We start from the raw sequence: 8838 nt of genomic DNA on the forward strand, positions 1-8838 counted from the left end.
GAAGAAAAGGAAAATTTGAAGAAAGGGAAAATTTGAAGAAAAGGAAAAAAGAATAGAAGAAAAAGAAGTAAAAAAAAAAAGGACAAAATACTGAAAGGAAAAGTACTAGTAAGTACTGATAATACTACAGCATCATTCACTGTCCCATGTGTTACATCTGCATCAGGTGCAGCAAAACCTGGTGCTCTGGGATTKAATATCAATTTTGCACATAACTTATCTGAGGTTCCCTCAGATGAGCAAACTGCATGAAGTCCCAGAAGCAGTTTGGGAGCAGAATCTGAAAGAATAYATCAACTGTGATTATGAACACTGCCAAAACCATGGGAATGCTCACATAAAAAAATACCAATGTGAATAAATATCTGGAAGATGACAGAATGTGTAGCTCAGGAATTAAAATCATATCCTGAGTGACTTTGCTGTTTCCTTGCATTTGCTTTTCAGACAGTCACGTATGGTAGAACATTTAACAAGAGTGATTTTTCACGTGCTGGTGATATAACCATTTAATATATACCCTTAGGAGGCACCTCTGCTTTGGTGGTTTTGTTTAAAACACCTAATTATTAACAATAGTTAATTACAACAGCTTAATCATTGCAGTGAGATAATGTCAGATTGCAATGACTGTACAGACAAAATGTTTTTTTTCTCTGAATGCACYTTGGAATTGGTGCACTGGGTAAGCACAGCTCTTACCTTCATCCAGCTAGCAGCTCATTAGCTTCCCCCAATTAATCAGCTCCAACAAATGGTACAGCACCAAGTTATTTCATTTTACATTTGCATGGTACTGTGGGCTCTCAGCTTTCTCCTGCTCTGACAGAAACTGCATCAGGGGTCTCCTGGAAATTCCCAGTAAAAGCAACTGGAATGTTGTCACTGGCCTCAAGGAGAGCTAAAATGGCTTTTGTGTTATTTTAAAGTGTAGCAAACAATATCCTTTTCCTTGGGCAACATAAAATACTATACTTGGTATATAAAAATTTGTTTGGCTGAGAAAATGCACCCAAAATTTCTCTTTTTAGTGCTTCAAGCCTTGTCGTACTCGTTCAGACAGACACAGTTTTCATCCAATTATAAATAATCACTGAGGGTATCAGCACAGTAAAAAGTTAGTGAGGAACTAATGCCAATGCCACTGCTCAMACAGAGCAGTGGAGGAAGAGAAACTGGAGAAAAATAACTGAAATGTGAATACACGACCTAAAATCTGCAAAACAGATGTGCAGCAAGTCTGGTTCCACTGCCAGTGAAGACCAAGAGAGTTCCACCTTCACAGGGAGCAGCAGAACATTTGCACTCAGTGTTACAAAGCACCGGCACTTAAAACACAACCATCACTGGGTCAGGGAATGGTTGTAATTTTCCCCCCAAGTTTCCTAAAGCTTCTGTAAAGCCCAAAGCCTTCTTTTTGCATTTTTGGAGAGAGACAAAACAGAATGAGAAGCCTGGGTTATCCTACACCTTCCTTCCTCAAGCAGAAGACAAATGCATCACTCTTACTTCAAGATGAAGTTTTATTACCTGGGATATTGCTGTGGCTTTCAAGTCTAATTTAATTCACCCCAACGTCAACTGACAAAGCACAATCTGACCTTTACAGAGCCTGCAAAAAATCATCCCTGGCAGGCTGAAGCACGCAGACAAGAGCAAATACCTTCAATTTGCACAAATTTGCACAAATTTGCACAAACACCCCCTTTGCAGGCTGCAGTGCCCACCTGGCAATGCTGAAAACCCAAACCCCACACGGTCCCACTGCTGTTTGCACCACACTGGGGGAAATGAGCCACACTGAACATATTCAGGTAGAAATTCTGACCTATAAAATCACTGTCCTACTCCTTGGGTCTGTTCTCTGCCAAGTGCAATGGTCCAAGTCTGTCATCATGTGGCCCATCTGCCTTCCTGTGACCACTTCATGCAGGTAAATCCCCGAGGAGCTTGTTCCAGGAAAAGCTTCCAGTGCTGCATGTGGAGAGGGCAGATGGGATTTGCAGCAAGCCACAGCKTGAGCATCCTGAGAAAATGCCACTCCTGGGGCAGCCCCTCTCCTTTAATTCACCTGTGGGGGCCCAAAAAGCCCCAAAAGCAGAGGAACGGTCCTGCTCGGCCTCACAGGGGCTTTAAAGGTTGGGAAAAAATCAAATTCTATCTGAATGCCACCCCAGAGTCACAGGCACAGCCTCTGTTAGTGCTGAATGCAAAAATGATGACTTGAAATTGATGATTTGAAAAAGGCAAACTTTACATTAAAATCTGACTGAAGGGATTCAGCCCTGATGAAGCCAGGAGCTGTTCCTCACAGTAACCCAGTCTAGTTCTGTCTGTATCAAATCCACATCACTGTTTTTATTTCCAATATTACATTGGGATTTCCAATTTCCAATTCCAATTTCCAATTCCAATTTTCCAATTTCCAATTTCTTTCCAATATTACATTGGAACTGCACTGCCAAATACACTGACTTGAGCCAGCCACAAAGAAAGTGCTGGCGAAAACGACTCTGGAATAATTTTATTTATGCAAAATGCCTGTGCTACTTYGATGTGTTCCATCACAAAACAGTTCACAAGGCTCTGCCTCAAAGGTTACATTTATCACTCACACGTACAGAAAGCAGCACTTAGCATGAACCMTCTGTATTTTAAATTCAGGGGAATTTAAAGGTGAAAGAATAATGTCCATCCTCCCCTAAGAAACAGCACAGAAAATCATCCAAAATAAATAAATGATTTGTGAATGATTACACATCAGGCTTTTATTTTCAGTTAAACATTTCTTTCCTAATCCTTAGTCTAATTGCAGACTTGGTGCCTTATTTCCTCCTTCCCTTGGGAGCAAGGCCACCCCAATCAGGTGAGTTTATCCTGTGGGTGCAGAGTGCTTTGCTCAGCAKTTGGGTGCTGGCTTCCACTCAGAAAAATCCAATTTTCCTGTGGGACCCACCAGAAAAATCCAATCACCTGCTCTGCTCAGGAGAATTGGCACAACATGAGTCTATCCAGCAATCAAACACTTTYATCTGCAAATATTTGGAGATGGAGGAAGCTGAGAGGTGTTTTAGGAACCTTCCTCAATGCACAGGAGGTCATGATAACACCCACCTCGCAGCACACTAGAAAATCAAAATATTACACTGGATAAACACTGCTTTACCAATAAATGAGCATTTAGACAAATAATTGTGAACTCTACCCACAGGTTTGGTGTCATTGCACTGCTTTTACAGATGCCTATCCCGTTTTGCTTCTTTTAAAAGGTCCAATTCTGGTGTTTTATCTTTAACTGGAAGCCAACAGAACTTGAAAGACACCAACAAAAGACAATGGAAGATTAATTCACAGAGAAAATCTGCAGGTTTTGAAAAGACACACTCTATTTGTAATTGGAAGGATGGAACACACTTCTTGTTTGCAGCTCATGTTTCCCATATGGATATATACCTGATGTGGGAAACTATCAGTTATCACTAAGTATTAATTGGCAAGTATGGATTTAGAGCAATTTATTATAAAGCTCAAGTAGGTCAAGTAGGTCAGAGACTGAAAGGTGGTAAATTTGGATTTTTGTAGTTTATAGGTGGATGTCCAGCACAGAGCTGAATGCTTTGAAACTTTGAAAGGGGTATCAGCAAATTTTCTAGGTTGGCTCTCCAAAAATTGATCATTTCCAGCATAACCTGTGATTTTCAAACCTTGGCTGACAATCTTTTAAAAAATTTTGTAATATCCACACAATCCATGATAGAATCTGGTAATTCTGCCAGGAAGAAAAACCCAAGTGTACAAATACATTGAATGCAAAACTCTTCGTTGTTGTGATGCTTCTCATTACTAAAAGCCTTTAGGGGACCCTCAACCTCAGCTGAGAATTCCCTTCCACCAGGAGGAGACTGAGGAGCCCCTCAAAAGTTTTAGTCCAGGCTTAGAAAAAAAAATTCATTCCAACACCAACTACAGAGAACCAAAGCTCTGGAACGTGAATTTCTGAAAGCTTAAGAACATTTTTTTTTGAAGAAGCACCAGACACAACCATGACTTGGAAATACACACTGTACCAAACTAAAAAAGGGCTTTTGCAGTATTTAACAACCTGGAAAACAGCTAAAGCTATATTTTATTTTTGAAAACTGCAAATACTTTTCAGTGAAAAGCAAATGAACTGTTTCTGGTGAGACAGACTGTGCTCTGTGAGGTTCTAACACTTTCACACAGGTCACTCGCACAAACGTGATTTTCACCAGAAAATTCCATTCTGGAATACTTTTATTGCCATTTGGATTTCCTCAATAATAATTTGTGCAAAACAAATATTTCCTGTGACTCTAGAAGCTGCTTCAGATACAGAGACTGGGACTGGAATCCACATTCACAACACACAGCACTGAAATCACTGATCCAAAAGCACRCGTGAACTCGAAAATCAAAACTGGTGCTACCTCTCATCAGATCAAAAGCAAATAATCAGGAACATGTTTTAGAGCACCTCGTTGAAAAATGGGGTGCAGATTTTTAACTTCAAACAAAAGTCAGTTTTACMCAATTCTAAGCAGGCACAGGAATTACCTGGGAGCTTCTCCTGATTTTCAGTTCATTTCCAACTGAGAACATGTGAGAAGTGGAAGGATCTGCCATGTCCTACCCAYGAACTTTTCCGAGTGTATTTTTTACAAACAGTAAAGGAAAAAATGAAAGACAAAAATCCAAATTGAAAGCAATACTCARTTGCTGGGAACCTGTTTGTAAGTGTTATGTCATTAATTATATCAGCATCAACTTAGAATTAAAAATTCAGGAAAAAGTAAGATTAAAAGAAGGAAAGAAGAAAACTTTGGGAAACACAAAACTCACAAGGTTTTCCTTACTTAATTAAAGAATGGTGCTGTCTGGCATTGCCAAGCTCTGCAGTGGCTCTGGCATGTCTGATTTTGCTTTAAAATTCTGATTTTATTTTTGTTTCGTGAAATTCATTGTTCATGGTTAAAAGGTTCTTTTTCCTAAGAGATTCRTCTCCTATTTTTATGCAGATGAAAATGATTTAACTTGAGATGGTTAGACTCATGAATAAAGCCCAGAGACATTTAAAAAAGAGGGTGCAGAAAATTGGTGCAGTCCATCTCCAATTTAACAAACCATTAGAATCTTAGTGTAAGGTGCATAACTGGATGTTCTTTTAGTTGTAGGCTAGATTATAAACATTATTAATTAATTAATTTTTTTTTTTTTTTTAAGAATTAATAGATCCAGGCCAGTTTGTTCTGGTGAAAATCAGCACAGGGCAAGACTGAGAATTCAGAATTTTCAGTTAAGCCTCAAAACACATTAATAAAGGTATGATCTTGATAAAAAAAAAAATGTTCATGCATAGATAATGTATGCATGTTTTAGACTGCTCTGAATTTCTGGTAGTAACTGTGGTTATTGCACAGGGAACAGTAATTTGTCCAAACCAAACCATAAATAATTAAGGGCAGGATTTCAMCATCGGATCTGTGTGGGTGGATTTTTGCACCCCCGCGGATTCGATGGCAGGATCAAAGCTGAGGAAAGCCAGAAATACCCTCAGAATGTGAGCACTGCTCAACACCCATCACCTGACATTTGCAGGGCAGGGAAGGGTTTGCTTTCACCACCCCCTCCCACCAAACCCTGGCATTTCCGTCCCTCAGCAGCCAAATCCCAAATTCCCAAATTCCCACCCCGTCCATCCCTCCCAATCCCAGCAGAGCCAAGCAAACCCAAAACTGGCATTTGAGTTTCACTTCTGACTTTCTAACAAAAAAAGTTCAGCCTAAACCCCTCTTCTCAACCTACATATCAAGCTTATAATATAAGCTCGCTCTTTCTTTTTTTTTTTTTTTTTTAATTTTTTTTTTAACTTCCTAAAAATTCCTTTTGATTTCAGCTGTTCTGAAAGTAATCAGAGCAAAAGAGCAAAACTCCACCCGCTGCTGATATTTGTGGTGTGGGGTAGGGGCAGATCTGCTGCTCCTGCTGAGGAAATCACAGATATTTGTCACACAAAAAGTCACTCAGTGCYATCAAACACCCTCAAAACAAAGTTTTTCTTGATACAAGAGAACTTGTAGAAGTAACGTTTGGGAGTCTTGACTGAAATCATCACCAAAATACAGCTCCCATTCATGTGGAATAAAAGGGAAAACACTGCAGCTGACATTATGGACAGAATCAGCCCAGATGATGTTCCCTGCTTGCCTTAATTTGTGGGAGAAATTCAAAGCTTATCAACAATTCAGCTGATTTCCATGGAAACAGGATTTCAGCTTGTGAATCGAAACTGCACGAGGGCCAAAAGTGCCAAACACAAATTATAAAAATATTTTTCCACATTGGGATCCTTAAGGTAAGGGGCAAATAGTTAAACAGGATAGAAATAATGAATTCATGAATGATTTATTTTTCAGCATCCACATTATTATTTTTTTTTGTATGGTGCATATCCACCTATAGATGCCTATAGAAATATGGTGCATATGCACGTATACAAATTTTGAAAATTTCATTAAATGCCCTGAATATCAACATATTTTCATGGTTTTAATATCTCTAATAACTTAAAAGCAGAAAGTATGTGGAGAACACACATGAGCATTTAGTTTAGCACCTCACCCCGGGCCAGTCACGATCTGGACTTAAACTCTGCTTAAATTCTGTCAGGGGGAACAGATAAACACACTTTTACTGAGTATCCCAGTGGAAACATTACCAATAGCATTCTCTGCTTCAGAATTATCACTGCTCCTGAATACCCACAAAAAAAGGACGATTACTCCCCTGGAACACTTTGGGAGTGATTTCTCTAAGCAAACAATGCTCACTGYTGTACTTTTGTCTCTGGCTCTTGCAATAAATAGTTGTAGAAATATTTGGCATTGTCAGTGGTAAAGCTATGCAAGAACCAGATTATTTTGTAATTTTCAGTATTTCAGTGGAGGAGGTTTTACAGTCCTCTTTCAGTTTACACAATTTTTCATAATCCACAAAACAAACCCAAAAGTGCAAATACCCRGTGCAGCCCCAAGGATACAGAGCAGCATGTGGTGTTCTGCATTATACCAAAACTGCTGAATTTTTTAACATCTGACTGTCTAGGAAGAGCTGTTTCAGATCACATAACTGGGAAAAATTTTAATTTCTCTATAAAGATTGTGCTGTGTTAAGGATATGGCACAGCTCATATTTTAAATTTATGAAAATAGGAGAGAAAGTTTAGCAACTTCATTTTTCAGCTCTTAAAATAATGAACARATTCTCTTCCCAACTGAAGAATTGCAAAAAAAGAAGAATTTAATGCAACATCTTTAATTTAAATTACTGGGAGTCYTTCCATTCCATCCTATGAAAATTTTATCTGGCACATAGGTGGTTGTTAATTTATTTTTTTTTCTTCCAAACATCTTTACTATTTGATCAGATCTTTGCGATGGTTGAATATCTATCCATTAACTTCTCCATTTTATACCCAATTTTCTTTTTGAATAAATAGCATGCACTGAGGATATAAACTGAAATATAGAAGAATACTTCARAATAGTGTATTTATTCTGCCAGGGTTTATTTATTCTTTCTACATAACCCTGAAACCTTCAAAGCACTCCCAAAATAAAACAGCAATGTTACATGGAACTTTTGAAGTCAGGGAATCATGGTTTCCTAAAGATAGCTTCTAATGAAAGCCAGGAGYTTTTTTACACCACCTTTACTGATGCAATTATATTTAATCACTCTTAAGAGTCAAGATTTTTAGCAGCTAGATGAAGTATACTGGATTAGCTTAATAGCCATAYCTTCCTCAGACTTTTTAAAACCTGTTTTTCTTTCCACTGAAGCAGAGAGCGAGGGGATTGGAAACTTCCAGTGATTCTTTTGTAGMCTAAAGTGGTTTAACTKTGTCTGCTCATATAAGAAGACAACTCTAATTCTCACGGGTCAAGAAAGAGAACAAACAAAAACTTACATTCTCTCCCTACATCAGCCAGAAGCACATATTCTCAGAAAGGAAACAGGACAGAAAACATTAGCTGCTGCACCAAAATATACAGGCACAGAATAAAATCCTTCAGGAAACCTGAGACCCAAATCTCTTCAAAGTTTTATGAAAAAGAGAGCTCTTGCGTTTAGAGCTAAACTGGATGAATCCATCACTCGACTCAATACCCCAAGGAAAATGTRGCACGTACTATATTAAGTTAATAAAAAACAAACAAATGTACAGCTAATAAGTCTGAAAATTCAAACCTTAAGTTCCTCATTATAAAAGCCACAAGTGACTTTCTAAGCAGGACTACCCAAACCGCTGCGCTGCGTCCCTCGGGACAATCAGTTTTCCTTCTCGTCTTCTCTGCCTCTTTTGTACTGATGTATAAAAGTTTAGTTGTCTGGGGCTCGAGCACTTTCAGGCAGCTTTGAGCAGTCACCAGCCCGGTGATGAGCTGACCATAGGTGATGAAAGGACAAGGTTAACTCACAGTTTTGGAGTTAGTGCTGGTGTTTCATGTGCCACATGATGAATAACAACATGAGAGGCCCCTATTCTTCTGAAACAGAATTGGCTTTTCTTTAGAGAACGGCGTAGAGGAAGACAAAAAAATGGGGTGACGTTCAGGTCATGCTCAGATTGACTTCCTGGTGCCTCTTTCAAAGCAGATCTTCCTCCTTTTCCTCTCTGGGAACCGCACATGGGTCACCCCAACCTTCACTGTGTCACCCTGTGGTTCTCCCTGTGAGGCTCCAGGTGGACACAGCCCCACTGCCCAAACCCTTCCCACTGCCCAAACCCTTCCCACAGCTGACCCAAACCCTTCCCAC

The 8838-nt window shown here is 39.2% G+C and overlaps 1 long non-coding RNA gene across 1 annotated transcript in view; it reads right to left on the reverse strand.

The window, feature by feature from the left end:
* LOC130577825 (uncharacterized) overlaps positions 1 to 8838 on the reverse strand; it is a 33101-nt gene that overhangs the window by 1533 nt on the left and 22730 nt on the right. The window lies entirely within an intron of this gene.

This window comes from Malurus melanocephalus, unplaced genomic scaffold (assembly GCF_030028575.1).
Source record: "Malurus melanocephalus ecotype Western Australia unplaced genomic scaffold, MMel_1.1 scaffold_197, whole genome shotgun sequence".
Lineage (NCBI taxonomy): Eukaryota > Metazoa > Chordata > Aves > Passeriformes > Maluridae > Malurus > Malurus melanocephalus.